At 46.4% G+C, this 19415-nt stretch overlaps 1 long non-coding RNA gene across 1 annotated transcript in view; it reads left to right on the top strand.

The window, feature by feature from the left end:
- LOC128111259 (uncharacterized) overlaps nt 1–18827 on the top strand; it is a 34874-nt gene extending 16047 nt beyond the window's left edge. The window contains exon 5 of the long non-coding RNA XR_008218545.1: nt 17916–18827. This is a non-coding gene — a long non-coding RNA (uncharacterized LOC128111259). The remainder of the gene's footprint in view (nt 1–17915) is intronic.
- The last annotated feature ends 588 nt before the right edge of the window (nt 18828–19415 follow it).

Raw genomic sequence — 19415 nt, 5'->3', positions numbered from 1 at the left:
GCTCAACTATGTTCATAGCAGCACTATTCATAATAGCCAGAACCTGGAAACAACCTAGATGCCCGTCAGCTGAAGAGTGGATTAAGAAAATGTGGTACATATATACAATGGAGTACTACACAGCAGAGAAAAACAATGAGAGCATGAAGTTTGCAGGCAAATGGATGGAACTAGAAAAAATCATCCTGAGTGAGGTAACCCAAACCCAGAAGGACAAACATGGTATGTATTCACTCATAAGTGGATTCTAGATATAAAGCAAAGAACAATTAGACTGCAACCCACAGAACCAGGGAGGCTACATAGCAGGGGGGACCCTAGGATGACTGTGGCTTATAATAAGTTTTGGTTTTACTCAATCACTGGGCAAGCCTCAATGAAACATTTCACTATTAGGATAAGGATTTGTACTGTATCAACCTGATAATAGAAAAAAATAATAAAAAAAAATAATAAAAGAAAGAAAATATTTTTATGCCTTGAGCATAAAATTCTTCTCCTTCTCCTTGTTCATAGTGCATATATTTGGCCTTTTCGTGGTGTTCCTAACTCCCCCGTGTTCTGTTTTTAGTGCTTTTGATTTTTCATTGACTTTTGCTGAATGTTCCAATTGCTCTTCCTTTTCTTCAAGCTGTGGTATTCTCTTCTCCACACGATCCATTATCTTTGATAGTGAGCTTTTATTTGGGTTACTGAGTTTATCATTTCCAGCATCATTTCAATTTGGCTTTTCTTCTGCAATTCTCTTTATAATATTTTCATACCTTGAATTTATTATTTCATTAAACTATTTTTGTTCCCTCGAGTTCTTCCTCCTTTGAGTTGTCTGAACATCTTCATAATCCTTTCAAATTCTTCATGTAGAAGTTGTAAGTTGTTCTCATTGGGAGTTATTACCCTGGAATTGGTGATTTTTGGAGGCGACATTATCTTGGTTTTCCATGTTGTTTTTGTTTATGCACTGGGACTTGTGCGTGTAGAGTTAGGTGAATTTTACTCTCTTTTCTTTTTCTTTAGATTTTTTGTTCAAATCACCTTTCTTCTTCCTGTGGAAGCATTTGATGTTCAGGAGAGGACTAAGTTGTAGTAGTGTTGCTGTGTTGTGTTCTTCTGTGGGATGGTATTCAATGCCACAAGCTGTATTCCTCATCTTCCCCCGAGAGTCTACAACTGTCTGGAATAACGTTCATTATCTAGGGATCAATATACCTCTGCTGGTCCCTTGTTCTCCTCACTGATTGTGACGTCTCCACATATCTAAGTGGCCTTCCCTGTGTTAACACCTGTCTGCTCCTTGCTTCTGCTCCTCCATCATGTGTCGTGGGTCCCTGTACACACGGCTGCCTTATACTGGTTCAGATCCAGCCTACTCTGCACTTCCACAGTCTCCACTGTAAGCTGTAAGTCCATGCACACCTGAAGACCCTGCCCTGGGTCAGGTCTGGTCCACTTCCACAGCTTCCGCCATGTTTCATGGGCTCCCACACACCAGGGCACACGATTCTCGATTTCAGTTACTCTTGTTCTTTTGTTTTTTCATATCTATTTTCCCATCACATTGTCAAATTCTAATAATTACTCTGGTATTGATTGCACTTTTACTGCATTTATAGACTCATGTGGAGAGTTGTCTCCCCTAGAGTCCTGGAAACTTCCATCACATACTGATTTTCTTTTCTTATTTTGCCTTCTTTTAAAAAAAACTTTTTTAAATTTTTATAATTTTCTCCATGAAAGTCATGTTCATATTATTCTGTTGTATAATTTGACATCTGAAACCTAAATACTCCATGAATGTTTTAAAAAATGAACACTGTTTTGTTGCTATTTGAATATAATAAGAGTTCAGTGAACTTTTGTATGTTAATCTTTTCTAGGACTCATTAAGAAGCATTTTACAAGTATCAGTGTATTGATACATTTTCTTAGATTTTCTGTATAAATTAATATAATTTGAATATCAAATGTTTTTCTTTTTTCCAGTCATCATATAATACTTTAATGACTTATTTTGCTTGGTATATCTTCAGTACATTGTTGAATAGAAGTAATGATAGAGCTGTCTCTCTAGAATTTAATGGAAAACTCAAATCTTACTATCACATGTCTGCTTTTATTTTTTTATTTTATTTTTTCTTGGTGTTTTTGTTTTTGTTTTTTTTGAGACAGGGTTTATTTGTAATGTTCTGGCTGTCCTGGAATTCATTCTGTACACCAGGGCTGGCCTTGAACTCACAGAGATTCACCTGCCTCTGCCTCCTGAGTGCTGGGATTAAAGGCATGCGCAACTACCACCTGGCTTCAGATATCTGCTTTTAATAGACACCTATCATCAGATTGAGATTCCATTGTATGAGGAGTTTTCTAAGTGTTTTTAGTTCTTCTTCTTGTTACACTCATTGTAGCCCTGATTGTCCTGGAACTCACTATGTGCATCAGGCTGGCCTCAGAGATCTGCCTGCCTCTGCCTCTTAAATTCTGGGATTAAAGGCATGCGCCACCATGTGTGGCAAGATTTTAATTCTTGAACACATAATGGGTTTCAAATTTGATGTTATGCTTTAAAATTTTCCACAATTACATATGCAAACACTGTCCAGTCCTTTTGTAGTTTGTGGTTTTCGTGAATATTTGCACATATGTTCACAGCTGCCGTGTTGAAGGGAATCTGACATAGTGGTGAAGAATGCAGACTCAGAAGAGACAGACCCTTCTAGGTTCAAATCTTTGCCATTTTAAATGACTGACTTGGGCAAATTATTTATACTTTCTACACTCCAATGCTGTCAATCTAACTGTTACTTCGTTGTCAATTATAATTTGTCTCCTCTCTCTGTTGGAGAGCTTTTTGTTTTGTTTTGACATAAGGTCTCACCGTGTAGCTCAAGCTGGTCTTGAACTCATGATCTTCCTGACTCAGCCTTCTGATTAAAAGTACCTGTAGAGATAATGCCCGCGCTACCACCACCCATTCACCATGTCCGAGCGAGGGGCTGCGGATCGAAAAATAGAGACAAGAGACAGCGGGTCATTCACCTCAGCAGAATGCCCAATGCCATTTATTAAAAGAGGGAGGAAACCTTAAATACAGGTTTACAGCACAATGGCAGAACCCCAGAGGGCAGAAGTTCGCTACTGATGTTTTACAATCTTGCATCTAAGCTGTAAACACCCAATATGCAGGATACACAGACAAGGAACTTCCCTTAAGCATCCAGGAGGGTAGAAACCGGCAGGGAATTAGCATAGGGAGGATACCAATTCTGCAGTATTATTACAGATATACAAGAGTAGATTATCGTTAGCATTAAGGGTATTTGCTTTCCATTTTGAGAAATTATACATCATTCTGGGGGGAAAAATATAACCATTGCCATTTCAGAAGTGATCTTACCCTATTCCCTTATTTTACTATTTCTGGAAATCAGTTTTAGACTTCTGCCTACTACCTTCCTAACTCTTAGGTAATTTCACTCATTTCCATCTGTGTCAACCAGGCTTCTCTCAGCAAACCCAGAGGCAATCGACTGGAAAAGAGGGAGTTTTATTTTGGCTCACAGTCTTGGAGGTTTCAGACCACAGCCTAGGTGTACTCTGATGCTTTGGGCCTGTGTGAAGCAGGAGCACCCCCTGGTGGTCAGGAGGCAAGAGAACAGCCAGCGGAGGCTGGGGTCCCAACATCCCAATCAGAGGCAGCTTCTAGCAGGCTCTAACTCCTGGGTGTTCTACCAGCTTTCAGTATCACCCCAGCTGAGGAAAAATCGTTCCACAAATGGACATAATTTTATCTTTCTTTGCTTTATTTTGCATAATTGCTTCAGATTTAACTGTTACTTACCTATTACCTTCTTCAGCCCTATAGTATATGACAAAAACTTTGAACTCCTTATTCTAAGCATGTTTTTTTTATTTCTAAATTTCTATTTTTAACAAAAAATGTCTGTGCCTTTTTGTATTTTTAACTTACCTTTTAAAAATACCTTAACCATTATTATTTTTTTAAACTGGAACTTTCTTTTTTAATAGTGTACACCAGAAGAGGGCAAATGGACTGGGCTGTAGGTCTCTACCTTCAGGTCTGAAAGGACCAAGCAGATGCCATAACAGGCTGCTCAGTCTTCTCTCAGAGATCAGGCCTCAATTTCAGTTTCCTGAGACTTGAGCAAGCAGTTTCTGGGAGGGCCATGAACAAAAGACATAGTCCTTGCAGTAGCTCCCTTTCTGCACGTACTCTGACTGCTCAAAGTTCAGCCAGATGTTTACTCTCTGGGGCCCCTCACCAACTTAGAGTTATGTGCAGTACATGCTTGGCCAGCCAGCCCCCATGGTGGCTCAAGGACAAAGCCTGGGACTTGTGCTGGACTGCCCCCAAAGTAATAAATTGTAACCACCAACCAGTAAATTCAAAGGTTACATACCCTCACCCAATTAAAAGAGAACAGAGATAAAAATAAACCAATCCGAGTTGCACCCGTGCAAAACTCCCCCAACCCCCCTGAAGGGCTTGTGGATTTTGCCTTTAAAAAGCTAGCCACACAAAGAAAAAGCAAGTTCCTCCTGGCCTCACGGTTACTACGAGTGAGTGCTTTGGATCGAGCTTCCCTGCCTGCAGCTTGTAAACAAACAGAAAAAAACCATGCTATTGCATTCTGTACCTAAGGTCTGTGGTGGAGTCTTTGGGGTCACAATCTGGGCATAACAGGTCAAGTCAATGTGCCACACGAGGCAAGGGGGAAGGATGTCTTCCTATGTTCAGATGATGAAGGATGAAGTTTCTTTTTGTATAGCTGCCAGGCACATACAAGGTACATGTAATCCATGCCATGAGGAGGAAGGTACTCCAGATTAGCTGGTAGGTATATAATCCTAAGATGTTAGCATGAGCCACCTTGAATGTAACTTCCAGTCCTGATCCAAGGCTAGGGTAACAAGGGGCCCTGGGCTGTGTGCCACTCTGTGGTGCCACTGCAGCCTGGTCTGGTCCTGTTTGGGATGGCCTTGCCTCCACCATGGTTCCTATGGCAGTCTGGGAATTCAAAATAGGTCCTGATAGGCTTTGGAGATGGCAAGCCTCGGAAGCTGGATTTCACCCCCGGGTTCCACATCGTGGGTGGAGAGCAAGGACTCAGACTCCTTGTAAGCTGCCCTCTGTGACCACCACAGGAGCACCATGGCACTGTGGGTGAGCACGCAGAGACACAGCCTGCCCCTGAAATTCGGCTAAGCACGGCCTCCAGCATCTCCTGTGTCAAGATATCCTGGTTCACAGTCCATTTAGGGAAGATAAGGCAGGAACTCAAACTGTCAGAAACCTGGAGGGAAGCAGGAGCATCATGGTGCAGAGGTCATGGAGGAATGCTACTCACTGGCTTTTTAGTCATCACCTTGAATGACAATACCCCCATTTGTTTTGCCTGTTGACATTCCCTCTTAGTAATTAAGTCCCTTCTTTTGTGCATTGCAATGCCACATTTTGAGTTCACAACAAGCAGGGTTTTTTTTTTTCTTCTTAATTGGGGGGGGGGGGCTTTCGTGTGCAATTCCAACAAAGGCAACACATGAGTTCAGGAAAGTTAAGTATTTCTTGCCATAAGACACCTGCTTACAATAGAGAGAACAGAGCTAGAGAAAGATGAGACGCGAACTCTAAGTGAGACGAGATGAAATTGACAGAGCAGGACCCTGGAGGAGGCGCAGAGCTGAAGGACGGGCAGTCCAGGTATAACGTCACGTTTAAGATGTCCGCACTGAAAGGAAGGTGAAACTGGGGTGAAAAACAGATGTTTTGAGTAAAGAATTACAGAGAGTTCTTAAGAAACGGCCTCATGTCAGCGCGGCAAGCGACGAGCTTGTCGTTAGATGTAAGGTGGCCAGACAGACCTGTCTGGGGAGGATAGTGCTGGTAGAGGTGGTCTAGGACAATGGAAGATTCCGAGAACAATTATTAGCAAGGAGCAAAGGCAGAGCCAGCATAAGAGAAAAACGATGTGAGGGGTGCCATCTGCATGCTGTGGTGACCTGTCCTACGTGCCTTGGCAGTAAGGAACTGGTTGGAGAAAAATGAGGATGTCCCAGATTGAATGGTTCAGAGTCTAGCCGAGGAGGTGGTTTGGGTGTAAGTAATGTCCAGTCTCAGAACGGGGATCCCTTTTAAATAATTTCTGATGACTTAGACTAAGGAGACAAGAGAAGAATCTAGAAAAAAGAAAGTCAATGAAAGTGAAGGTCAGATTACTCTGAACGAGAGATTGGGAGGAGAAGAGAGGAGGGGGGAATGCTTAGGTCAGAAAGAATTTTCCAGACTAAGCTCTTGGCAATGAAGAGTTCGGAGGGCTGAGCGGGCTAGCAATTACTTGTGGCTGGTTAGTTCCTAGATCCTTGCAGTCTGGAAGAGAGTTGGTGGTACTTAGCACGCTGCATGAGTAACTCAGTTCCACGCTCCACGTACAAAAAGCGAGAATCATGAGTCTTGCGGAGCTGTTAGCCCGCAGTAAAAACACAGGAGGTTAACAGGGAGATGGCTAACCTGCACAGGGCCTGCTTTGCAAACGTAAGGCCCTAAGTTTGATCCTTAGAACCCGTGTGAGTGGGGCATGGTGGGGGTGGGGGTGCCGGTCCAGGGCTAGGGAGGCAGACTCAAGCCTTTGATTAACCAGCCCTGCGCACTTGATGAGTTCCAGGCCTGTGAGACCTTGTCCCGCCGAAAGAAACGGGCCTGGAAGACGGCTCAAGGGTGTTAAGACACTTGCCACCACGTCTGACTATTCGAGTTGGATGCCTAGGACCCAGCACAGTGGAAGGAGAGAACTGACTCCTTCAAGATGTCCTCAGGCTTTCACACATGTAATCGTGACACGTGTGTGTACACACATGCACACACACAATACACATACACACAAATAAATCAATAAAATAAAAAAGGTGGACGGTGCCTGATGAGTCACATTTAAGGTTGTACTCTGGCTTACACAACACACACACACACACACACACACACACACACACACACACACACACACACAGAATAGACAGTAGTGGCTCAGAAACTTGAAAGCCCCCCCTGGGGATTGTGTCCTAGATCTTCATTGTCTCAAACCACTGGAGGACCGACATGGCAAACAGTTCTGCATCCTTGGATCCTCTGAGCCCTGCCTCTTCACAAGTCCACCAGAATTCCTGGCGCCTCAGCTCCCTGTCTGTCCAAGACTTGGTTCGAGATGGGCCTCAGAGGACACAGCCGCTCCCTGTGAGCGGTCGGTCCAGCCTTCCCTTCCCCTCAGCCATGACGTACATTTTCCTTGGTAAGTCAGCCGTGGCCTCGGCAGAGCTGTGACTGTCATTAGTGTGGCTGGGCTGGGCTGGTGCCAGCGAAGCCCGAATCTGCTTGCCTTTCCGTAAGACGTGCCGGCTGGCACAAGGCTCCACCGCAGCAGCAGCACAGTGGCTTTGTGGGGGCCCCGTCAGCATTTTCTTTCCCCTGCCTCGCTGGTCTCGGTTGTTTGGAGCTGGAAACGGAGCTCTGTGGCTGAGTCAACACTGGCTGAGACGTGGGAAGTCAGAACAGCTTTCAATCGTCGCCCCTGGTCAACTCTGACCCCTGACGTTACCACGCGGAACTCCGAGGGTGTCTTCGGGTGAAGGGCTCGGGAATAAATGGATTTAACAGGGCTGATAGGGTGGGGCGAGACCTAATTCCTCTCTCTCCGATCTCGCTGCCCACTGCCTGGAAGGGAGGAGGTCAGTTCGCTGGGCCATGTCGCTGGGACTTGCTTTGGCATCCACATGCTGTCACAGACGCTGGAACCGCAATGATGGGATTGCATTAGCTCCCAGGAAAGTGTTTATTTGTGACTGGCCTACTTAGAAAGATGGAATGGAAAAGAAACAGTTTGATGTGAGAAAATAAGATGTTGGAAGGTAGAAACAGAGGACCACCGTGCAAGCCCAAGAAGACGGGTGTCACAGCCCTGCCCTGTCACGGGACCGCGCTCCTCCTGGCTCGCTCTCTCCCACTCTCGATGACATTTCCAAAGCCTAAGCCGAAGGGGCATCTGTGGAAATACGAGGGCTGGGAGCCCCTTCGGGTGGAGGAGGATTTGAAGGGGCTAAGGATGGGAAGGGAGTGAGCTCAAAGTCAGTGAGATGCAGCTGGACGGACTGCGTCTGCGGATTCTAAGCCTTTTCCTTTTTGGGAGAAATTGGGTGGGGGTGGGGGGCAGCGGTTAGCCTGTAAAGCACGGCCTAGTGAGTCACTGCTGAGCTGGGGTGGGAAATTGCTGCGATTTCTTCTCTTGCAATTCTGAAAGTCTGTAGGTGTGAAACTATACTTCTTTTTTATTCCCCTTTCGTTTTGCTGTTAAAAAAAAACTTCACAGTTGAGGCTGGAGGGATGGCTCAGTGGTTAAGCCGCTCTTCCAGGGGACCCGGGTTCAACTCCCAGCACCCACATGGCAGCTCACCATGGTCTGTAACTCCAGCTCCAGGAGTTCTGACACCCTCACACAGATACACAGCAAGCAAAACACCAGGGCACGTAAAATAAAAAGAATAAGTAAATAAATAAAGACTTCACCGTTAACAAACTATCCTCCACTCCAAATGGGCCAAATCCTTTCCTTTCATCGGACTCCACAATACTCCTGGAAACTGTCTAGGGGCCATCTGGATGAGGAAGCTGTGGCCTGCCCTGTCCTGAAGTTTAACCCCCCACCGCTGATCAACTGCCTTCTGTTCCAGGGCAGTCATGGCTTCATCCTTGTATGTGTCCGAACACTGTACACATTTATATTAAGGGCTTTTTCACCCCCCATCTGGAGTCCTTTGGGGAGCAATCTTAGCTGTTCAACACTATAGTCTGTAAGCAAATATTATGTTAACCTTTCCACATCTACAAATTCATTTAATTTTTACATCTCTGTGGAGTAGGCATTATTACTACTATCATTTTATGGAGGAATACATTGATGCTTAGAAGAGTTAGGTAAGGTAACCCCTCTGTGTTTGGTAAGGGACTGAGTATTGGGTCCAGCCTCTATGAAGCCCAATGCCTAGCCAGCAAGCAAGAGAAACTCAGCCTGGGGTCCGTGCCCTGGCCACCCCTATTCCATGTGAGCTCACGTCTATATAAAGAGGAACCACGACAGTATCAGCCTGTGAGAGGTCTGTGGTCCTGTGAAGCTAACAGCACCACTCTTGACTACTAGAGTCGGTGAGCTGCCAACTGAATATGGCATCATGTTCACTTAAGGATGAATCAGGACTCCTGCTCGGTTGCTCTGAGGCTCTCTTGGCTTTGCCTTCCTCTGATGCTGGATTAGAGCAATATTCAGGTCCTTGAGGCCTTGGCTTTCTACACCTCCTCCGGCTCCAGGAGACAAAGGAGGATAGAGCCTAACCTCCAACATTCCTCAGCAAGCCAGGATTTGCACGGAACACCAATGTCTTCTCACCAAGTGCCCAAAGGGAGGGTGTGGCTTTCTCCTCCAGCCAACAAAACTTGGGGGCTCCATTCTGACTGGACCAACTAAGGTCACGTGACCCGGTGTGGCCAGTCACTGTGACTGAGAGTTTTCATGCACTGATTGGCTATAGCATATGTTCCTTACCCGTTTCGGGCTCATTCAGAGTCTTAAAGAGGGTATGATTATGCTTAGGACCTTCAGACATTCATAACCCAGCATGGGGGCCTTGAGAGATGGGCCACTTTTTACCAATGTGACTGTTTCTTAATGGCCAGGGAAGAGGTGAAAAGAAAGAGAGTTTCAGGTGGTTCATGTTCCCTGGGTATCTCAGAGAAGGTCTTAGGACAAACTGTCTCCTGGAGATGAGGTGAAAGCAAATTCAGCTTCAGTAGGAAGGTGGTTTTTTTGGTGCTTTACCGTTTTTCCGATTTGAGGAATGTGGCACATTCTGCGTCCCGATCAGAATGTATTTGCGAGGTCAAGGATGCCCTGACCAAGCAGGAGCGCTTCCCTTCTGATTCTCTTCTAACTAGAGCCTCTGCTCCTGAGGCTCACTGCTGTGGCGTCACACGGCTTTGGTAGGTTTTCCATTTCTTTAAGAGCATAGAGTCTCAGACTCCAGGGGTGGGCGGGGTGGATGGAGAACGTTTGAAAACGAGAGTGGAGAGGCAGACAGAAGTCTTTTATGAGAAACTGTGCAGAGGGATGGCTGCATATGTCTGAAAATATAATTATCCCCTTTTGTTTGCTTGATAGAGTTTTGATAGATAGGATCTTGACAGCTCTGTTATGAAATGGTAAAATGTAATTTAGGTTAAAAAATCTTAATTATCTTAAATTATAGTCTGAAGACATGTTTAGGGCTTTGATCCTTCTGTGTGTGGGGCATGGCAGGGGCTGCAGGTGCAGCCCATCCAGCTTCTTCGTTTGCATAAGAGAAAGAAAAACATGGCTGACGGGTGCCCTGTCCACCGCTGGGGGGGGGGGGTGTATACATATACAGAGGGACACCAGCAGAAATACCCACAATACCCCAAAAGAGCAGAGGGGCATTGTGGGTATTTTCACTCATTAGAGACTAAAACTCAAGCTCCTAAGTGAACCGTTCAGGCTCTTGAAGACCTGGCCTTCAACAACCTCCATCTCAGGGGGCTGGTGGTGCAGAGAGGTTGTGCCTTACAGGGCTGGGTAGCAGACTCAGACCTTCCCTGCTGTCCTGCTGAGGAGCTGGAGTTTGCTGTTTGGGGTCTCTGAGCCTCAGTGTGTCCAGTTTATCATGAAAGCAGAACAGACGGGGCTGTTTCCGTGTGTTCGAATCCCTCCACTATTTCTCAGTTCTCCCTGGTCCTTACCTGCTCTTCCTTACTCTGCCCTCTCCTCATACCTGGCTCTTTATCCTACATGTCTTCCTTTTCCCCTCCACCCTCCCTCCCTCCGTCCCCCCCCCCTCCCAGATAGTGAATGTTCATGAGACCCAGGCTGTATGGCGGTCCCTCCCCTCTTCATACCCTAGCCCCAGGAGAAAGAGTGTAGCTTGGCTAAGTGCTGGGTGTAATTTCATGAAAACGAGAGCTCACCCGCATTTGCCATCCATTGACTTTAGCCGCTATCAATAAAGAAACGAAGTACTTCAGTGAATCAGAAAGACAGAGGCTTGGGGAGGCGCATCAGGTTTTTCAGGTTGTCCCTGGACTCGGGCACTCTGGGTTTGAAGTCTGACTGAATGGTGACCTCAGGCAAGTAACCACTCTGTACCCCAGTTTCCTCATTAAAACGTGGGGGGTGGGCAGTAGGACTTTCTTCAGAAGTTTATTGAGAGGCACACAATATGATAGTATGTATAAAATGTACTTAGGAGAGAACTTAGGCTCCCTATTTAATTCTCAAAAGGACACGCCCCCCCCAAAGGAGTTCCCATCATTTGCTCAGCCATAAACAGGAGGAAAGAAGCTGACCCCGTGATGGCTAGAAAGTGACACAGTCAGATCTGCGACACGCCGATCTCATTCCAGACCCCAGGCTTCACCATCGGCCTGGCTGCCTCTTCCCCCAGGGTGCTTGCACCCCAGGAATGAGTGGGACCAGCCGTCCCTGACACCCACGAGGCTGATGCTCACCCTGTGGGTGCTCGGCTGATGCTCACCCTGTGGGTGCTCTCCTCTTCTGACTTCTTATTGAACGGGGATCAAACGTAATGGAGTTCAGGACTTAAATGCTTGCAGCCATTATTTCAAAGGGAGACGCACAATTTTTAAAAAGGGGGTTAGCGAACTTTTGAGAATACAGGAAGATGACTCTCCTAAGGCTTGGGGGAGTTGAAAGAGAATTTCACACTAGCTAATCAGCTTGATGCGCCATCCTTCTCTAGGGCCTGCGAGGGTCCAGGGTGGAGCAAAGGGGAAGGCCCTGCCGTGAAAACAGGTGGATGCGTTTCCCCGCCCTTCCACCCATGGGTGTCTTTCTGCTCAGTCTTCTGAGAGGTGCTTCCTGCTCTTCCACTCTGCCTGGCTCAGACTTCCGGTACACCTGCAGGCAAGCAGGAGGCGGTTTTTTTTTTTTTTTTCCATGAACACATTGCGCTCGGGTTTAATATGAACCCCAGGGTGGAATCAAGGAAGCAAACAGCAAATTGTATTTTTCTTCAAGGTACCTTGAACTCCACCTGGTTGTCTCAGAGGAAACACAAGCAACTCTCTGGGATCTCTCTCCTGCCAGAAAGCTCCCAGGAGTATTCAGCACCTCAGTTTGGGGACATCTCAGGAGAGTGCATTTCTCTCATTTTGTTTAAACACTTCCTGAGGTCCAGTCTGAATTACGCATGGGTGATCATTTATACAAGATCCTGTCCCTTTGGAGCCTGGTTGTCTAATATTTTCTTTGAGGAAAATGGATCTTAACTCCCCCCCCCCCCACACACACACACAACACACCCTCCCTCCCTCTCCAGTCCCCATCCCCATACACATTCGTTAACAGTTGTCTTCCTATAAAGCTTGTGTGTGTGAGCAAGATGGGCGTTCAGATGGATGCAGGAGCGAGTGTGGTAAACCATTTGGCCTCAGGTCTCCATATAAAACATGCTAAGACATACAGTCACTCAACCTGCTTGCCAGAGAGAGGCCTCGCTGGGCTCGGCCCTGCCCGTCCCTTCCGCTTTCACACATGGCGCTGTGAGTTGGAGAGCTTGCTGAGCCCTTGGCACAGAGAAGCCAGAATCCCTGTCAGGCTGCCTTTGTCATCTTCCAGACCCAAGGCCTTTCAAAGAATCAGACATACGAGGACTTGAAAAGACCGAACAAGGAAAGCTGAGCTACAGAAAGACCGGAACAAGACGCAACAAGCCTCCGACAAATTATTCATAATTCCATTCTGATTCATAGCAGGAGTCAAAATAGCCGGCGAGCCCAAGGCTGCAGCTGGTGGAGCGAAGCTTTGCTCTGTTCAGTCCCTCCAATGAGGGCGGGCCCAGTGGAGGCCTGGGGAAGGGAGATCCATCCCTGAAGATAAAAATGAGTCCTCGAGGCCAAATGGTCTCTTGGCTGAAGGTCCCAGATATTTAGTAACCAGATTTGGACTCTGACCAAGGAAGAGGCATGGGGGCGGGGGGGGGGGGAGGAATCTCAGCCATCATGGCTAGATAGACCTCCCCAGGGTGGTAGTGGTAGTGTTCTTCCTCTGCCTTTACCCCACCCTTTGCAGATTATATCTGGAAAATGAGCACACACACACATCCCCCCCCCCCCCGACGCCGCCGCCGCCCCCACCACCCACCCACCCATGGCCCAGCATTTTTGTGAGAATAAAGTTGATTCGAAATTACTTAGACCTCTTCTGCAAATGCCCATTCCAGGTCCCACCCCAGACCCATAAATCAGAACTTCAGAGCATAGCCAGGCAATCTGCTGTTCAAGACAAGACCCATCTCTGTGTACCGAATGTTTAAACCCACTGCTGAAGCTTTGGGGCTCTAGCAAGGCCTTGCATGTCTATGTTTTAGAAAGAGGAGGGTCCGTTATGGTCCTGACTGGCGTAGTAAGCAAAACTTGGCTGCGCGTAGAGATGCGATGGTTTGAAACACAGCTGAGCGAGTGCTGACTAAGAACCTTTGCCATGCAAGAGGAGCTCAGTCTTGTCGTCTGTGCCTGCCGACTCATGAAGTCACCAGTGAGAAACACAAAGGGTGAATGGCAGGTGTTTGGCCTCAAAGGACTTTCACTCTGAAATTCAGGGTCTCCTGTGAAGCGACATGTGATTTGGTACTAAATTACTTGATGTGAAAATTAAACATTAGTTAAAAACGGAGGCCTGAAAAAAGCCAAACAACAGGCCACAAACAGCCTTGGAGGAGAGATGGGTTGTAAGCTGGACTGTGAAGAATTGACAAGGCTGGGATCTTCATAGAGACAAGATGTTCCCAGCATCTTTTCAAGGGGATGATGTCAAGAGTGAGTCCTAGAGGTAGAAGGAGGCTTGGGTTCTGATAGCGTAGCAGAACACTATATTTTCTGGAGAGAAGGGATGCGCTGGAACATATAAATGGGGTTGAATCATGAAGGGTCTCAGAATCTATGAAGAACAATCTAGAAAAAAAAGGACAGCTATTTCAGGTTGTTTAGTAGCAGGGACTGTGTTCTTCCACGGCCCCACAGGAGGAGAAAAGGCATTCTTTCTGTGGGTACCCAAAGCTAGATACACTCACATCCTAGAAACTTCTGGAGAGACCTAGCTTAGAATTTGCATTTGAGATGGACGGCTGGGGATTGATGGGAAGCAGAGGGGAGTTGGTACTTTGGCTGAGACAACCTGGCAGGGGAGAAGGGCTCTAAGTCAGTCCCAACATGACTGGACCCAGATACAGAGTTGAGTCAAGGTCTCAGGCTATGGAATCTAGTAGAGGGGGCCAGGGTTCACAAACAGGGAAGCAGATGTAGAAGCCAGCAAAAGTAGGAAAAGACTTGATACTGTGGAGTTAGTCTGTTATCCATGGTAAAATGAGACTCATGGGATATGCTCCGGAAAAATTGCAACAAAAAATCAGTGATGGGCCCTAAAAGCCTTAAAGGCTGACACTAAGCTCCACCCAGCTGTGGGGTGGAGTCAAGATTGACTGTGGTATGCTGTCAGGGTCATTCCACAGCTTGCGTAGAGATGTTGTTGGACCATAGCTTTATACCGTTAACATCTAGGAAGCCATGGTGTCCAGTTCTGAAGATGGTCATCAGTTAGAAACCGTTGAGAACATTCATGCCATAGAATGAGAATATTCACATGACAAGATTGAGATATTGAATTCATAGCTCAAAGATATAAAAGCAACTATTTACCAGGCTGGCTCTGAAAGGGTGATGTTGTTTGTCCAGAGTGTTAAAAGTCTAACTTGGGATCTACAAGAAAGAATGGGCTGACGAATTAGTGAAGTGTGCTGTGGATTTTGGAAGGTTGAGTGAACAGTGGCTTCAGCACCATTGTTTGGCATATCTTACTTGACCTCAATCTCCAGACCCGTATGTGAGGAGGAAGGGTCCGTGGATATGTGTACTCCTTGTGGGCACAGAACTCAAGGAGCAGTCCAAGAGCTGAGGACTGGTGATGCAGTTTTCCTTTGGATCGTCCGGCTCTCCCCATCTCCTACTCACCGCAGAGCCATCACGCCGACCTCACTTTCCCAGGCCCGCCCTTGGCTTCTGTTGGATTTCTGCATTAGGAACTTGGCCTCAGAGCTGATTTGCACAATGGCTAAATTTGTTTCACATGTGATCAGTCCACTTGGGGATGGATTCTAGGAAGAGGGATGGCAAATTGATTCAGAATTCCCACGTGCTGGAAAATGGAATTAACTAGGGCGATGGTGAGAGCTAGCTGGGAGAAGATGAGGAGGAAGAGAGGGAAGAGGGAAGGGGAGAGAGGATTGCTGGGGAAAGACAGTGTGAGGGAAACAGCAGTAGACTGACTCTCTTATAGGAATAAAGGTCCAGAATCGAGGTTGAGGGTTATGATCTGCTCAGTGGAGGTGGGGTTGGCCAAGAGGATGAGATGGAAGAAGGAACCTCATGTTTGTTGAGCAAGGCTGTGGAAAGCCATGTGGATCCTTGGGCAAGGAAGATGCTCTAAGCCTGGCCCTTCTGGCACAAAGCAGGTACATAGTCCGTGTCATCCAAAATAAGCAGCTGTGTGTCGAGGTGTCATCCTCAGACACCCTGGAGCAATGATCGGGGCTGTCTTTGGAGAAGCAGCAGTGACTCGAGTCCCAGAGCAGTTAATGGACTCCCCCAGTTTGCAAAGCGACTGATCCTAGACAGGGTTCGAGTCCCACTCTCTTTTCCCTGCTAGTGTCTTAGGGACCTTGCTGCTTAAGAAGAAGAACAAGGATAGGGGCATGGTACCTCAGGCACGCACCTATCTGACGTCGGCAAGGTCCTGAGTTCAAATGCTAGCCCTGGAAAACAACACAACCAAAAGGAACCCAAATCCAAGTTGAGGACCAGCCTTCGGTGATGAACTCCAAGGGGTCACTTTTGGTGTCTGACAGTGTAGCTCAGTGGATAGAGTACTTGCCTACCACACACTGCACAATGGATTCCATACCCAGTACCCCATAAAGCAGAAGGGGAGGCACGGGCCTATAACCTTAGCACTCAGGAGGTGGAAGCAGGGGGATCATCCTCACTTACAGAGTGAGTTTCAGGCCAACCTAGGATATGCATTAGACCCTGTCTCAAAATAATGGGGAAGAATATGGGGTTTCCTCCCTCTGTTTGTTACCCTGCTCTCTGGCAGAAACCATCAGTGTCTAGTGCATGGGACCTGGGTCTACTTTTATCTCTAATTCCTAAAGCACAGACCAGCAGTGCACGCTGCTTTGATATTCCTCAACAAGGCACGTGCGTGTCTTATTGAGGAATTGGCTTCCTCACAAAAGAGACTGCCTTTGCTGCTTCCATTCTCCGACTTCTTCCCTTCCCTCATTTATTTGATTTTATTATTTAGCTAAGAAAATCCACGATAAACCATTTGTTTGGGAAAACACGCAGCCTGCTGTGTCCGGATTGCCTTCAAGTGCTTTTGGTATTTGGAGACTCTTATTATTTGAGTTTGTTCAAAGAGGCATTCTGACATGTCCGGGCAGGGTGGGAGGGTGGGCTGAGCTCTCTGAGGCTGCCGGCTCCACCATCTCATCACAGGACACCAAGGCTGCGTCTCACCACCAGCTTCAGAGACGAACCCCGAACTTCTGGGGCCTGGCTGGAAAGTGCCAGCCAACACTGGCAACAGGAGCTGTGCCCTCGGGGGCGGGCACTGAGAACCAGCCAACTGGTTTAAGGCGGCCTTTGCTGTCCGTGTGGGCTGCTGGCAATCAAGCCAGAGTCCAGAGGACTCTGGGGAAGTCACCCCCACAGCCTCCTTCAGCCACACAGCTGCACTCGATCTAATTTAATTTAGTCTGATCATCTTCCGAGCACAGCATGAGCCGTACCATCCATCTCAGTCAACACAGGGGAAAGCCAGGACCAGGAAGGGGCCCACCCAAGGTCACGCTGAATCCCTCGCCTTTAAAACTGGGAACACAGCTTCCACATTGCTATAGAAACGCATTTAAATGAATAAAAGCCACCGGGCACTGTTTTAATTACACTGCTCCGTTCTGGGGATAGATCATTATAACGCAAGTGCAAACAAATGAATACTTTCCTGCTTTTCTTTTTGGAGAGGAGGAAAGCAGCATGGTGCCAACGCAAACCGCTTGATTGCGTGGTGTTTCAACAGTTCCTACTGTCTTAAAGAATCTGTGGGTGTTACATGTTGGCACTTTTTAAAAACACCAACCCCCCCCCCAACCAAACCTTTGATATTGTGATTTCTAAAAACTTTATAAATACATTTATGAAAAAAAGCTTGTTATTGAAAACTTAGAAATTTGTACAAAGGGCTGGGGTGATGGTTCTGTGGATGTAATGCTTGACACACAGCTTTATGATCTGAGTTCATCTCCCTGGCACCCACAGAAAAGCCAGGCCAGGTGTGCATACCTGTAATCCCAGAGCTAGGTGGGCAAAGACAAGCAAACCCCTGGGGCTAGCTGCCTATCTGATCTAGCTGAAATGGTGAACTTCAGATTAAATGAGAGACCCTGCCTCAAAATACAAGGAGAAGAGCAGTAGAAGATACCCAACCTCCTCTTCTGTTTTCTACGTGTACCACACATGGGTGTACCTGTACACATGCATGTGCACCCACCAAGACGTGTCTAAACACAATAGAAAACAAATGCCATTTTCAGTGACAGTTGAGAAATAACTTTTTATAGTCTCATACTTCTTCAGTCTCTTTTTCTATGAATATATCTTCATATATATATATATATATTTCTTTAAATAAAGTTAAGATTTCTTTTTAATGTACAGTTTGGAGGACTAAGATTTCGGACTGCACATGACCTCATTTTTTTTCCTACAGTGTGAAGATCCCAAACACATTCTTCTGTAATGAAGAAACGAAGATACCATCCATTATTCTTACAGCATTCATGATGTCTGAGTGTTGTAGGAGGATGGGCTGAAGCCAATTACCATTCCCGTCACTCCATGCTCAGAGAGGAGAAAGGAGCAGCCACTGCCCTAACTTCCCGAGAGCTGGCCTGTGTCCCCAGCCTCACAGCTCTTGGCAATGACAGGCATTTGTCCCCCTGACCCCTTCCATCTGCAGCCAGGTCCCTGGCTTCCTTCTCGGGAAAACTCATAACTTCAATCATGGATCCTCTTTGGACATCTTGGAACACTGACATATGTTGAAATGTCACATCTTTCTCAGAAGCATCTAAATATTACCAAACGTAATGATCTTGATCTCTGGTCACCTTCTACGATCCACCTTCAAAGACTACTCCTGATTGACAGGGGTGCATATTTATGGATTAAGATGTAGCATTTCAATATATGTATGTGATGAGTATTGATCGGACTGGGGTAAGTGACACACGTCACCTGAGATAGTTATCGTTTCTTCAGGTTGGGAGCATTCACAATCTCTACTATCTGTGTTGAAATGTGCGACTGTTTTCAAACATACTTACCCTGCTGCACTTTAGAAAGTTTGATGTTCTCCCCTATCCAACTGCTCCTCTGTGCCTGTTAATTATCCTCTCTCCACTGCCTCCCCAAGCCCTCCTGGTCACCACCAGTCAGGTCTCTGCTCCAAAGTCCACTATGTGGTCTCCTCATGAGAGTGATAACATGTGTGTGTGTCTTTCCATGTCTGGCTTATTTCATTTAGTAAAATGTCCTCTGTTCTACCCATCTTGGTGCAAATGACAGAATTTTAATATCATTCTCTTAATGGCTGAATAGTATTCAATTAATATACCTATCACTTTTTTTATCTACCCATCTATGGAGGAACACCTAGTTGATTGTACACTCTGACTTATGATAAGTGATTAAATAAACATTTGAATGCCGATGTTTATTTGACATATTGATTGTTTTCTCTTAAATATACCTACTAATGAGATTGTTGGGTAATATGGGAGTCCCGTATCTTTTTTTTCTTCTGAAGAACTGATATACTGATTTACTTTCCCACCAAGAGTGTATGAGAGTCCCCACTTCTCCACATGCTGGCCAGCGTATTCCTTTTGCTAGAAGCGTTTCTACTATTGCCCAGCATAATTCCTAACTAAATTCTAAATCTTATCCTTATCCCCACTGATCAGTGGCACCATCATCCCTCATCCAAGGCACTGGCGAGCGTCACAGAGAACCACAATTGGACACAGTGGAGAGATCAATGGATTTGGGGACACCCAGCCCCAATGGATACTTCTATAGCACAGGTCCTGCATCTATCGCTCAGGGAACATTGTGGAAGAGGAAGTGGAAAGACTATATGAGCCAGAATTCCAGGAAGTCTGCTGTGAGACAGTCTCTCCTAGAAATGGCTGCATAAATAAGATTGGAG

The sequence above is a fragment of the Peromyscus californicus genome, unplaced genomic scaffold, assembly GCF_007827085.1.
Source record: "Peromyscus californicus insignis strain IS unplaced genomic scaffold, ASM782708v3 Scaffold_15__1_contigs__length_86483966, whole genome shotgun sequence".
Classification (NCBI taxonomy): domain Eukaryota; kingdom Metazoa; phylum Chordata; class Mammalia; order Rodentia; family Cricetidae; genus Peromyscus; species Peromyscus californicus.
This window is presented reverse-complemented; position numbering and strand designations above follow the sequence as displayed.